Genomic DNA, 14,150 nt, shown 5'->3' with positions numbered 1-14,150 from the left:
TGTCAGCCTTTCATTTTGGTGATAGCGTATTGCTATGCATGTTATTGAGACATCATTAAGTGATTCTTGCCTATATAGATACAGAATAATTATAATTCACCATACTGAACAAAAATTGTAGATCCATGACCTTCTGTTTCTACCTAAGAAAATAACACTCACACTATTTTTTAAGGAATACCTCCAAAAATAATGTATTAGAAATATGGTTTTGACAGTAAACTGGTGTTTCACATAATGAAAATAATGTTTTTCAAACAATATTTTCTGTAAGTTTCTAAAATTCTTATTTTAACAGTCCATAAATTGTCATCCTTCTGATAGTTTATTTCTCCTATACCACATTCCTGAGTATCACTCCCTTTACCTGATTGTCAAAGATTAAAGCAATACTACTCCCTCCCAATTTTGAGATTTTTTCTACAGTTAAAGCATATATTGTTACTGCAACACCCCTAGAAACATCAGCTCATACGTAACTATATCATTTAAAAAAATATTAAAAAATCAGAATAACTCCAGTAATTTCCTGACTCTGGGATATTTAGTAGAACGTGTTATCACACAGCAGTCTTTCCTCCTAGAAGCAGTACTTATTTTTGTAAAATTTACAGGAAACTTTACATCTTTGAGACTTCTAACCATCTGTGGAACTTGGCAAGAACTGGCCAATGGTTTAAAAAGTTGTTAGCAGTGGAGGAGGGCAGGATAACAGATACACATACACACACAGACAGTATGTATTATTAGATGAGCTCCTTTTCCTTTAGATGATGCAGTAGTGCACTAATGTAAAAGATATTTAAATATACATCCCAGATTGTCTTTACTCCATCTAAAATTTAAGATTTAGCTAACTGGGATGGAATTCAGAATATGGCATACATAACGTATTAATGCTGAACACGTAACTCAACTTCAGAGTATTAGATCTAAAACTTAAGGAACATGAGAAACATGTGCGTGTCCTGGTTACATCTACATATAAGATGGCTTTTTCTATTTTGGAATTTACTTAAAGAAAATCTATGTGGTTTCTTCATAATTTAAACATGAATACAAAGTTAGATTTCTGAAGAAATGCGGCCCAACTTCAGCCATCCCATAGTCAGAATTTTCACTGTGTAGAATATGTCAGTAATTGTGTATGTTTAAATGGCACTGTGTCCAAAATCAATCTGAAGATCCATCAGCCTTTTCTACAAAGAGACTAGAAATATACACAGAATGACACTAGGATACAATCTGTATTTTGGCTAAAATTACTTTTTATTGACATATAATTTTATTGGAGGTAATTTATAATAGACATGCAAAATTTTCAAGAAATCAAACCACTGCTAACACATATGGTCTAAATCAGGTGTTTTGTCTCTCCTTCTGGAGGAAACTCAAAATAAAGACCATAGAAGGAATGCAACTATTAATTTATCTCAGGTCAGGTATAAACCAACCATCAATACAAGATTCTCACAGAAGAAATTACTGTAAATGAGATATCCATAATCACACCGACTGAATCGTAATTAAGACCAGGTCTTTTGAATTCATTCCCTTTCCTGATAAAGCAACCTTTTGTGTACAGCTAAATACTATCTGAGCTTGATATGTGGCAAAATGGTCAGAGTATCTCTAAACACAGTGATACTCAATGACAACTGAAGAACACTAGGACCTAGAACAGTGTGTTAACTATTCAATAAAAGATCTGATCATGATCTTTATTATGCACAAGCTGCTTCTCTTAAGCAACATTCAGGTGTCTAGGAAACATATATTGAAGTTCTTGCTAAGAAACAGATTCCACTGGTAGTAGAAATACTAGCTGAAATTGTATTTTGATACTGCAAAATAGTTGAAAAATTGATACTATTATCTGATGCACTTTGCTCATTAGACAGTACAGAGCCCACAAATTTTATATAGGTCTGTGAGCAAACAGTACACACTATTTCAAGTTATAATTATCCACTGGATATTAGAAATTTCTCTATTCCATGCAATTCGATTTATTGACTAATGTTGTCTCCTTTCATGGTCAGGACTCCCAAAAAATTCATTATAACATGCAAAGAAAAACACTATTTTTTTTTTAATTTCCAGAACAAATTTAAGATCACAGTGTAAAGGGATTACCATTTTCCTGTTTCCTGGGAGCACCGTACAGAAACATATAGGTATGTATCACAGTGTTACTGACAGCAACTTTTTTACTAAGAAAACTAACATAATAATATAAATGAAATAATTTAAAAATTATGAAGGAATACAGGACTTTCAGTATTGTAAGATGTTCCTCAATTCAAAAGTACATGAAGATGTACAATTGAGTGACTTGGTATGCCAAACAAATTAGCATTGACATAGTAAAAAAAGAAAGGAAGAAGAGCAACCCATGTTATATGGTCAACCAGACACAGTCCAACAGTTCAGGTGCATAACCACAATACAGCCTTTTCATAAACTGCTTTAGTCTCATAACACTTTTTATGAGCTATAGAAAGCAAAAAGCAATGTTATAAAACGTTTTTAGAAGGTGTGAGGATATGCCTAGCCTTTAAGATTTCTCAAAATAAAGATCTGTTGGATCCCCAGATTCTGTAGGGAGTTCAGGTAGCAATATTTGTCAGGAATGGTGGTTTTAATTAGTATTTGGAAAGGAGATTAAACCCTTCCCTTTCAAATGCCATTTCAACTGTATTTTCTATCTGATTTCAGTGGGACAGTGTTCTCTGGAATAAACTTGGTATAGGGTCATATCAAAACTTGCAGAAATAGTAACTACTGCAGAGTACATTTAATAAATAGCATACTCCTCACACCATAAATGATTTCAAGTTTACTCTTTCATCTTCTCTGTTTGAAAACTGACATCATTTGCAAACCTCATCTGCCAGAGAGACTCTAAGCATCTTTTTACATACAACAGTACTGTCATGATCACAAGCTTTTGTGATCATGCCAATATCATGAAAAGTCTGTGTGACAAGTAACAGGATATTTCGTGGGAAAAGTCTTGAAAATCACTTCCTAGATCTAATGACTAACGGGACACAACATGAAGCCCTTTTAAAAGCGTAATGGACAAGATGAATGAAGAAAGGCAAAATTACTTTGAAAAGTCATAAACTGTTTTTGTTAAGATATACTCTGCGCCTTGGTAGTAGTGCAGTGCAAAACAGTAGTATAGTCTCCACATCCAATACAAACTCAGTATCTTTTCATAATACGCCATTTTTTTCCCCAGTAAGAACTGATAGGATCAAAGGAAATGGCCTCAAGTTGTGCCAGGGGAAGATTAGATTCGGTGTTAGGAAAAAAATTCTTCACCAGTTGTAATTGTTTACATTATAATTGTTAAAATTGCAGTGTTTAAAGTAGCCCCAATGGAAAAGATTAAACCCCATAAATTCACATCCCTGTCACTGCTATGTCACAATGTTGTCAGTGATGCTGAGGGAGAGGATCCTTCCTCTCTACTCAGTAAAGTGTTGTGTCTAATTCTGGGCTCCCCAGTACAAAAGAGAGATGGACATACTGGAGAGAGTCCAATAAATGGCCAGGAAACATGGCAAGTGCATCTCTCCAATGAGGACAGTCTGAGAGAACTGGAACCGTTCATGCTGGAGAAGAAAAGGCTCAATGGGTGTTTTATCAATGTGTGTAAGCACCTGAAGGGAGAAACTAAGTAAGAAGAAACCAGCCTCTTTTCAGTGGTACCCAGTGACAGCACAAGAGGAAACAGTCACAAATTGAAACGCAGGAAATTCCAAATGAACATGAGAAAATACATCTTTACTAGTAGTCAAGTTGTCCAGCAAGGTTGCAAAGTCTTCTTCTGTGGAAATCTTCAACATTCAACTGGACATGTTCCTGGGCAGCCTGCTGTAGCTGACCATGCCTGAGCAGGGATCAGACTATTATGATCTCAAGAGGTCCTTTCCAACCCACACAAGTCTGTGACTTTGTAATGTTTAAAAGGTCTTCTACCAAATATATATAAAAAGGTATTTCTAGTCAGCCACACATGTGATTATATTTAAATAGCAAACTACTATAAAGAACTGAGACACAGCAATTCCAATAAAGACTTATTTTTAATTCTATCAGTGCAATACCAAGCCCCATGCATTATCCTAACAATGGCCTGAAGACAGTAGCATAAAACAAATAATATATGAAAGACAGTATTAGTGGCCATAAAGTAAAATATTACAAAAACCCAAATGTTCAGTTTGGTCAGTTTACCAACTGCCTCTGACCATACTGATGCAAGAGCTTATGAATACAAGTTTTTACACTGTATTTGGGTTTTCTTCTCTCTGTACTACATCTCTACAAGGTTCTAAGCAATAATGGTCCAATGTTTAGGTACATACAATATGGTGAAGGAGAAAAGAAAATCTTAAAATTTCTTCAGTGTTATCGCAGAAGTTATGTCAGAAGTATTTCAAGCCTCACAGGTAAGGTTTCAGAAGTGTATTTCTGCACTATACTTAACTGCCCCACAGATAAAGAAAACATGAACAACTCCTCACACTGAACTCTAGGCAATTAATTAGCCTGTGGATTTGGTGTAATTAGCCTGCTAGACTTTATGGAGCAGTTGCACCAAGACTGATGAATACTGTCCCAGCCAAATAGGAAAGAAATAATCATTCTGATCAGCCTGATTCTTCATCAGGAAAAACATTCCTGAGGAAAACTAAAGCCTTCAGACTCAAGGAACCTGCATGTTTGAGAGTCTGACTTATAAATTTCCCCTGTATTATCCCAGCTCCTAGATTTCAGGCTCATGCTTGCAGCTCTTCTACTTCTCTAGAGAAAGATTTAGATTTCATTTTTATAAGGTGACTATAAAGTCTGATGTATAACTCAGGCACTAAGGGCAATTCATACAACAAAAGAAGACAATACATCAAATAAAATGGGTGACCAATGAAGACAATGGTAATTGTGACTGGACATGTTTGAGATTTTTTATGACTAAACAAACATTACTTTTAGTATGGCTTTCTAAATCAACATCTCCATATATGAAATTCCATGCAGTTGCTGACATAATCTAACGCTGTTATTACCATACCAAACAAAAAAAAAAAACCAAGAGGTTCAGAAGTTGCTTCAAGTTTCCATGAAAATTTGATACTGTTGAACTGTATAAATCCACACATTCCATACATTTCTGAACATAGAATCACTGAATGGTGTAGGTTGGAAGGGACCTCAGAAGATCACCGTTTCACCCTCTCTGCCATGGGCTGGGACACCTTCTACTAGACCAGGTTGCTCAAAGCCGCATCCAACTTAGCCTTGAACACTGCCAGGGATGGGGCAGCCACAACTTCTCTAGGCAACCTGCCAGTGTCTCACCAGTCTCACAGTGAAGAATTTCTTCCTCATGTCTAATCTAAATCTCCCCTCTTTCAGTTTAAAGACATTCCCCTTTGTCCTGTCACTACACACCCTTGTAAAATGTCCATTTCCAGATTTCTTGCAGACCCCCTTTACGTACTGGAAGTCAGCTATAAGGTTTCTCTGGAGACTTCTCTTCTTCAGGCTGAACAACCCAAATTCAAGCCTATCTTCATGAATATACTGATGTTCAATTACACTTTTACTAGACAGGAGGGACAAGAAAATTCAACACCATTGCCATGACTAACATTTTAAGCATGTGAATCTATAATAAAATCCTTACGTTACTACAGTTTTATTATAAAGCCACTTCAAAGCTGATCAGTTTTTCCTTTTGGGGGGAAAGAAAAAGTGAATCAAGTACAACAGAAAACTTGCTACTTATAGGCATACTTGCACAAATAAACGTGCTGAATTATTGGAGTAGTAGAAGTTATGTGCTTGTTTTCTCTCCTTTCATGTGTACAGAAACCCTGTATCTCAGACACCCTTTTGTGGTAAAAACAGATAAAGGATGATATGGAATGTCAACACCTTTCCATATGGTATTTACCAGAAAAAGATATGCTTTATATATGGAGAATATATCACATATACATAAACTAAATCATTTTTTAGAACTAGCAATCACTGGGGCTGAGAAAAATTTATGCACTTTACAGGTCTGCCATCCTAATCAGTAAAAGACCTTGCTGACAACTTGTAACTAGACAGTGAAGAGAACACAAATTGTATTAAAAAAGAAGACATTTAAGGCAAACTAAAAATGAGCTTCAGAAGCCAAAATTTATAAACAAACATATACTAGTTAACAGAGATGACTCTGAATGTTGGATACATGAGTGCATCACTTAGAACAAAGTGGCCTCAAAGTACAAAATTCAAATCTTAGTTTGTACACTAAAATGTACTTTTTTTACTGTAAGATGAATAAAAAATGTAACAAGATCTAACAGTTCCAGTACACAGGAAATCTAAACCCAAAAATATATTATTTGCAGTTTTTAAAGAGCACAGGTTTTACATATATGAACACATCATTCACTTTCAAGAAGATGTAGTCAACCGTGAATCTGGTATGTATTTTGCAGGTTAGGTAACAATGTACTAGCAAACCATGTAAGTAATTAAAAGGCAACAGATTGAATTTAGGCAGATATACTTTCCAAAAGTCAACTAGTAGATAATCTTATGGTATCTCACTATTCATCAAAAATGAGGACAATGTGCAATTTCAAATGCATCTTTAGATGTACAGTATGCAATCCAAAAGAACCTATTTATGATTTACATTCAAGCAGACAGATGCGAAACATCATAAACCATGGTGATTCACAGGAGTATGTATTACACATCAGAGTAACTTAATTACATGAATGTTGCCTAGGGTTTTTTTTCATATTCTGTTCATTTACGTGATGGAATAAATCCATACAATGAACAAACATTGCATAAGATTAAAAATTGTTGGCATATGCCACTGAATTGCATCACAGGAGCGTGACACCAACAGCCAAGAGTGTTATGCTAGGGGTCTGCTGCCTATCACTCAGGCTCATTTGATATACAGTACGTCTTTATATCCTCCTTCCTTTCATAAAATGAATATAATAGACAAGAATGTCCACAGCCAACATCATTCATAAGTGTACCTTATGAAGCCATAAGCTAAGATCTATTTACTATATAACTACAAAATAAAATACACTTCTCACTTGCAAATCAAGGCTTTGCATTCTACAATATTAGGTGAAATCCTTTGTTTAGAAATATCTAACTCATTTAGAATGAAAATGACCTTTATTTACTACCTTAATGAGAAAATTTGTAAATCTTAAAAACAGTGGTGGGTGCTAATTACTTGAAAATATAATTTGAAGACCTTTGAAAAAAAAGTAATTACACACCTCGGCTAATTCTCCCAGTTCTAGATTTTCTCTACAAGTTTAGTAACCATGCATTGCTCTGAGCAACCAGCACTATAAAGGAGAAGATTTTTGAAGAATTATTCTTACAATAGTTAAATATGTAATCAGATAATTTACTATAAATATGAAATAGTCATTCCTTTATTTTTTTTTTTTAACCATAAAGAGGTGCTTTTTGGTTTTCTGCTTTTCTGTTTGTTTGGTTTTTGGTTGGTTGGTTTTTTTTTTTGTAACTTTTTTTTTTTTTCAGTACAAGTGTTTCATAGAGTTACCAGGAAGTAAATTGTACATAGCTTTTTCCCTGGCAAAACCTGCTGAAGACCTTAGGACTAAAGCCTTAGTCGTAAGGTCTACTGTAACTAAAGTACTACAATGTCAGGCCAGAAGTATATTCCCTGAAACATAGGTCATTTTTGCAGTTATGATTAAAACAAAATAAACCAAATATATATATACACCACAGCCAAATTAATAATTAATAATTACTGAGTTTCAAGTGCTTCCAAAATAATTCTTTGAAGTGAGACTACAGACTGAGGTTCATTATCCTCCCTTTCGTTCTTTGATTACTGAGTTGCTGTTACTGATACAGTAAATACATATTAGATTAATGACCTAAACAATAAATATTTTCTAGGTTATTAGTTAATTTAAGATTTTGAGACATACTTCTCTTTTTTGCTCCTCACATACTATCAGATTTCAGGAATTTGGGAAGTCTGTTTTTCCTTCAGTGCTAGCCTTAATCAAGACATATGGTTGGGTTTATTTTTCATTGTATACTGCTTCCCAGGAATATCAAAATGCACCCAGTACAACCTAAGTCCAACTAGAATGATTAACATTCTTCCTTCTTGCTCACTTCGACAAAAAAAACAAAAAAAAGGAATCTGATATTTGTTTAAGCATGAAAAGCTTCTAAAGAAATGTAAAAACCTCTATGTCCTGAATATTCCCTCATGCTGTTCAGTGGTTTGCACATACGTAAGCATCCTCTTAATGATTACTAGAAAGCTTCTTTTGCTCTGTTAATGTTTTTATACAGGCTCTGAAACCAAGTTTACAACAAGCCTTTTACCTTTGAAAACTCTTGACAGCCTGCTAGAAATCCCTGCTTGTGGTAGCCTACAATCCCGAGCCAAGCCAACACAATTAGCACATCCAGTTTCTTCTTTTGGTTTTGCTTATTTAAATAAAATGGAAACAAAATGAAACCCACTAAAAACCCAGTAACATTAAAAGTAATCATAAATAGTGCACTTGTGAAAGAAAAAATGCTTACCCTGTTTACAATAAGGCTAAATCTGAACTATAGCTGCTGACTTGCTTTAGGCTCTTGCTGTGTCATTGGTTGCATTTATCAGACAAAACCTTGTCACTGCAGAGCACTGCCAGCTTTCACAGCCTAACTATATTTTGGAGATAGGCCCAACTGACCTAATTTCTTTCTCTTTCACTTATGCATTCTTAAAAATAACTTTTAACCTATCCAGAAGACATTTTTGACATCTTGACATTTTCATTTTTTGGCATTACTTTAAGCGTTGTTTCACCACTTGAGATAATTCTTTGTTAGACAAGGTTAACCTTCAATAGTAATCATCCATTTCAGGATCTGTGATAACAGAAAAGTAAAGGAAAAAAAAATCTTTCTTCTAAAGACATGAGAACAAAAAGATCTCCCTGGGGGAAAAAAGAAAAAAAACAAAGATTTTTACAAAACTATTTTTCCACAGCTTTAGTTGCTAAACCACCTGGAGCCAAAGAACTATCCATCTGAGAAGAAAATATGACCTTTCACTCCATGTGTCTTTGTGGATACTTGTAGAGATCTACCAACTGAACCTTCCCATACCATGTCAAGTATGTCACAAATACTGTAAGAAAAGAAACAACAAGATTGAGTCTTAGCTGCTCTTTAAGCCTTTGTCACCTATTCACTAGCAGGTTACCCAATTCTGAGTCTCTGCAGGATTATCTGGATGCCCAGCATTACAGACCATGTTGTCTCATCACTGGAACAGAATGAATCTGTGAAAGTAGAAATCCATGGCTAGATCTTCTTCCCTTTACACTAGACAAGCGTGGTCAGCAAGTATTCTGAGATTTTATTATAAAAGTTCTGTTAGGAAACTTAACTTCATCTCCATATCAAATTTTCTGTGATTACTGTGACTGCAAAATACTTGTGTTCTAAAAAGCTGTCAACTAAGAGCAAAAATAAGCACTGCTGTAGCTAACTAAAGCACAAAAGTTATTTGATCCAGGAAAGAAATCTTCTGTGATTTTATCACCTCCAAACAGTTACCAGCATCTACTGGCAAAATAAATGGAAGTGGAACAGTCTCTCAAAAGTGCACTATGTAGGCCATAACCTTTTTCCCCACCCTTAATTACTAGACTGATACACCTATCCATAAAAACCCCTCTATTTCATTGTTTTATGAGTCAACTCTAGTCCCATTAGAAAGTATACAAACTTAATACTCCTGTAAAAATCTGCAGAAAATCACTAAATGATGAATGGAATTTAAAAGAGTTCCTGTTATTATAAAAAAATAATAATATGATATGGTATAGACAGTGCAGTGCCTGTGCCTTTCCACATATGTATTTTTAGGGTTTTCTGACAGAAGGTAAGCCGTCGTATGTGCACAGGTAGCCACACAGATACATAAAAACATACATGCACCTCGATTTATACTCTTTTTAAATCTTTTTGAGTAAATCTGCATTGAGTAAATCTGCACTTCATTAGTCATCTGTATGACAAAGAACATTCAACCATATTGCCACTACCGTACTATTGGAAACAGTCATGATCAATGAATGCCTCAAAACTCCCAGGATAACATTTGGCTAGAAGTTATTTTGAGAAGAGAAAAATAAAATTGTTAGACTCAATGATCATTACATCAGCTGCACTACCTGCAGGCCCAATCATGATTTCTGACAATCATGACAGCAATGATCTAGACCCTCCAGTACTAGGAAATACTTGAAAGGTTAAAAAATTGCCAAAGAAAGATTTCTGCACATATTCACAAGCTATTTCTCAGTTATACTCTATGCATTATTTTCACTTTCACTGGTGCTCCATTAGGCATTAATCAGCAAAATTTCTGGATTAGTATCTTCAGAGTTAATTATACTGAGTCCTGCTCATTAAGCAGGGCTAATTTCCCAATTCTCTAAGTTGAAATTGAACATTTAAAATAAAAACTAAGGCATACTAAGGCATCCCTGCCCACTTGCTCCCCAGATAAAAATATAACCTTATGTGGAGGAAAGCTTACATTTGGGGCCAATCACAGCAAGACAAGAAAAAAAAAAAAAAAAAAGTCTAGAAAAAACTATTTTTATCATCAAATCTATGACATATTTTGCTAATTTTCCATCCATCTTTTCACAGTTCTAAAACTACACAGTTGTTACTAGATATCTTTCTGGCTGACAGGGAGTTAAGTGAAAAATTTATCATACACGACCTGTCCCAGTTGCTTATTAACATCTTTCTTCTCTGCATGATGCTGCCTCCTCAGATCTGCTAGCTTAACTGCATGCATACGCAATCCTGGTGCTAGTCAAAATGTTCAGTATCAAATTAAACTTTGGGTTTAGATGCAGGTTATTTGACACAAACAAGTTAAGGAGAGGCCACAGATTCATTTCTACCATCAGACAGCAGGATAAAATAACTTCTGGCAGGATGTGGTAAAGAGCAGACGAAGTAGGCTTAGAGCTGTAATCTTTCCACCAAGCTCAGTGGCAACTAAGACAGCATTTCAGACCACAGATTTAAAGTTTTGGAGGATAGATAAGAGGAAAAAAGTGGTGGAATATCACAGAGACAATGGTAAACTATTAGAGATTGGCAATGGCTTTAAGAAAAATGTCTTATAGAACTAAAAATAGAGAAAAATCTCCTCAGCTTTCTGTACTACCTTAAGTTTACAGAATATGCAAAACCAGTAAAAATATTAAACCAGAAGGATTCTCACAGGGAAGGTGGCGGCAGTTAATAAAAATTATATTCTTACAAGATAAGACTTATTTCAGGACTGGCCACATTCATACAAGGGAATAGCTGACATGAAGTGTTTACTGAACACAGCAGCCTTTAAAATTTACTGCGGAAGTGACAGAAGGGTCTCTTAAAGAAACAGTCCAGATACTTTTACTCTGGGGCTTCCCAATTCTTTCCCTTCCTTAGTCATCCTACAGCCATAAGAGCCAACTCCAGAGCCTGTGAGCTGGGTACATGTAAAGCCTGTCCATAAGAGCCCATTTCCTGCCAGGTGGCATAGACCCAGTGGTAAAAGTCAGGCAGTGGTTCAGCACCTCTGGATGACTAACCACGACCAATCATTAAATGCAAGTAAATGTTGCCTGATACACAAGCTAAAAATTGGTCTATTGCAAAGAGTAAGGAAACTGTGAATTCACCTTCTTGGTGTCCAGATCACTGCTCTAGCTAGAAGGCTGTGCTTCTCTTAGCTTACTTCAAATAAAATTCATTCTCTGCTCATTTCACAACACCTAGAAGTGAAAAAGATCTTCCTGAGGGAGCATGCGAAATATTCATTTAACTGAGTCCCTTTTCAGTAACTGGATTAGGAAGTGTATGTATGCCTATTTTTGTACAGGAGATCATAAATTTCAGATGCAAGTATCAAAGGCACCTGAAAGGCAATGCTACTGCGATGCTAACTTGGCATCCTTAACCTTTCAAATTAAAAAAAAAGAAAAGACAGGTAGTCACTAATAAACACCAGAGTGATGCCGTATTTTCTTTCTCCACAGTCAGCAATCTGTAATAAACTCAAACATGACAAACTGCTTCCACAGAAAAGAAAGAAAAGGTAAGAGTGAAACAGTTACTTTCATAATTTCTGTCAGTATAGAACATGTTCTAATTTGATTTCTATGCTGGGAAGAGAAATTCTGAATTACTATTTCTCATTCTAAAGAAGTACAACAAAAATTAGGGGTTTCTAGGAGATACTGCAGCAGCAGAAATGATACAGTATTCCTGCCGCTTCTAAGAAATAGAATCATTTTATTATTTTGAAGTAACTGACCAGAGCTGGCAGCTGAACTCAATTACAATTCCATCAGGTGCCAGCTGATACATTCAGTAGTGTTTGAGAGAAGATGAAATACGTCCATGCAAATCATAACAGAAAGTAATCTCACAAACATGATACCGAGCCACTCCTTGCCTAAGAATGGGTTTCATGTTCCACATAAAGGAAATTTAAAACATTAAAACTAAAAGATGAAATCAACTTAGCAAAATAATTCAAAAATGCTTTTGTTTTAAAAACACATTCCCACAGAACTTAAAGCAGACAAACATATAATGTGGTATTGTTCTTTTTTAAAAAGATCACAAATAATGAAAAAGATGGTATCTTGGTTAATGCAATGCTCATGCTGTTTTCTGCATCCATCAGCAAAAGACTTATTTTTCACCAGGCTGTTTAGCATATGCTGGGGGAAGATAATATTAAGGTCATTTGAGATTTCTCCAAAGGCTGCACAATGCACTACACATGTAGCATTTACTTAGGATTATCAAATGCAGCTGCATTGTAAATTAGGAAAATACCAAAAGCACAAAGGTGAAGCAGCATATTCAGTCCTTCAGGACAGCTGGTGCTCCCTTTTGCTGAATGCAGTTAGGCCCCAAAACATTGAGAAAAGCACTAGACATCAGTGGGTTTTGCCAGGCCGTTTTTTCTCATCATTATTTTCTAGAATGCTGTTGTCCATCTCAGTCATTTTGCTTCAGGGCTTCAACTTCATTCCCTCAGATGCTACTCCAGCACCAAACAAATCAATGATCCTTCTGGTAATCAGACTTTATTTTCTGTATCTTACCCTAAGATGGCATAAACATTTTGTTTCACCATTTCAGGTTCATCTCCTCCTTCAGCCTTCAAGACATCAAACTCTGTAAATCAATTCTATTCTTGCCATTATAACAAGCAAGCTCTACTAATCTACTTCCCCATTCAGTAATGCTCTTACCTTTCCACAGATACTCTTAACTGTCTACAGAAAAAAACAAACCTGTTTTAGGAAGAAGGGGGCTCAGCTTCATAATCAGCGCAGGTAAAAATGTATCTTCCAGAAGCCTATCAGCATCTGGCTGGAAAGGGACTTTTTACAAGGGCATGTAGGGACAGGACAAGGAGCAATGGCTTGAAGCTGAAAGACTGCAGATTTAGGTTAGATATTAGGAAGAAATTCTTCACTAAAGAGGGGGTAAGACAATGGAACACTGCCATGAGAAGCTGTGGACGCTCCATCCCTGGAACTGTTACAGGCCAGGTTGGATGGGGCTTTGAGCAACATTGTCTAGTGGAAGGTGTTCCTGCCCATTTCAGGGGGGTTGGAACTAGATGAGCTTTAAGGGTCCCTTCCAACCCAAACCATTCTATGATGCCATGAAACAGGACTTCAGACTGGACAATAAAAGCAAAAATATAGGTTGAAGGAAACTTTTGGAGATCATGTAGTCCAGACTCCTCCTCAAGGCAGAACTAACTTCCAAGTTAGGTTAGGTTACCTTAGAGCCTTGTTCAGACAGTTTTAGAAACCTCCATGGATGGAGGTCCGTCCCTAAGCAACCTGTCCCAGTGCTTAACATCATTCCCTGTGAAAAGCTGCTTCCTTTCATTCAGTGGCAGTTTCCTCCATTGCCACTTGTGGCCACTGTCCCCTGCCCTGTTGCTATTCACCTCCCAGGAAAGCCTACCTTTGGCTCCTCTACTGCTCCTGCAACCCGCTCCCTTCAAC

General features: G+C 36.0%; 1 protein-coding gene across 5 annotated transcripts in view; it reads right to left on the bottom strand.

Annotated features, from left to right (window-relative positions):
- CDH18 (cadherin 18) overlaps positions 1–14,150 on the bottom strand; it is a 584,308-nt gene that overhangs the window by 230,921 nt on the left and 339,237 nt on the right. For 4 of the 5 annotated variants that reach the window (XM_061346697.1, XM_061346698.1, XM_061346696.1 and 1 more), the window contains one exon: positions 11,793–11,885. The exons of the other annotated variant lie outside the window; for it this stretch is intronic. The gene's annotated coding sequence lies outside the window, so the exon portion shown is untranslated. The remainder of the gene's footprint in view (positions 1–11,792; positions 11,886–14,150) is intronic. 5 annotated transcript variants of the gene reach the window in all.

The sequence above is a fragment of the Neopsephotus bourkii genome, unplaced genomic scaffold (assembly GCF_033783945.1).
Source record: "Neopsephotus bourkii isolate Nb327-2 ecotype Australia unplaced genomic scaffold, CSIRO-AGI_Nbou_v1 NB_272, whole genome shotgun sequence".
Taxonomy (NCBI): Eukaryota; Metazoa; Chordata; class Aves; order Psittaciformes; family Psittacidae; genus Neopsephotus; species Neopsephotus bourkii.
This window is presented reverse-complemented; position numbering and strand designations above follow the sequence as displayed.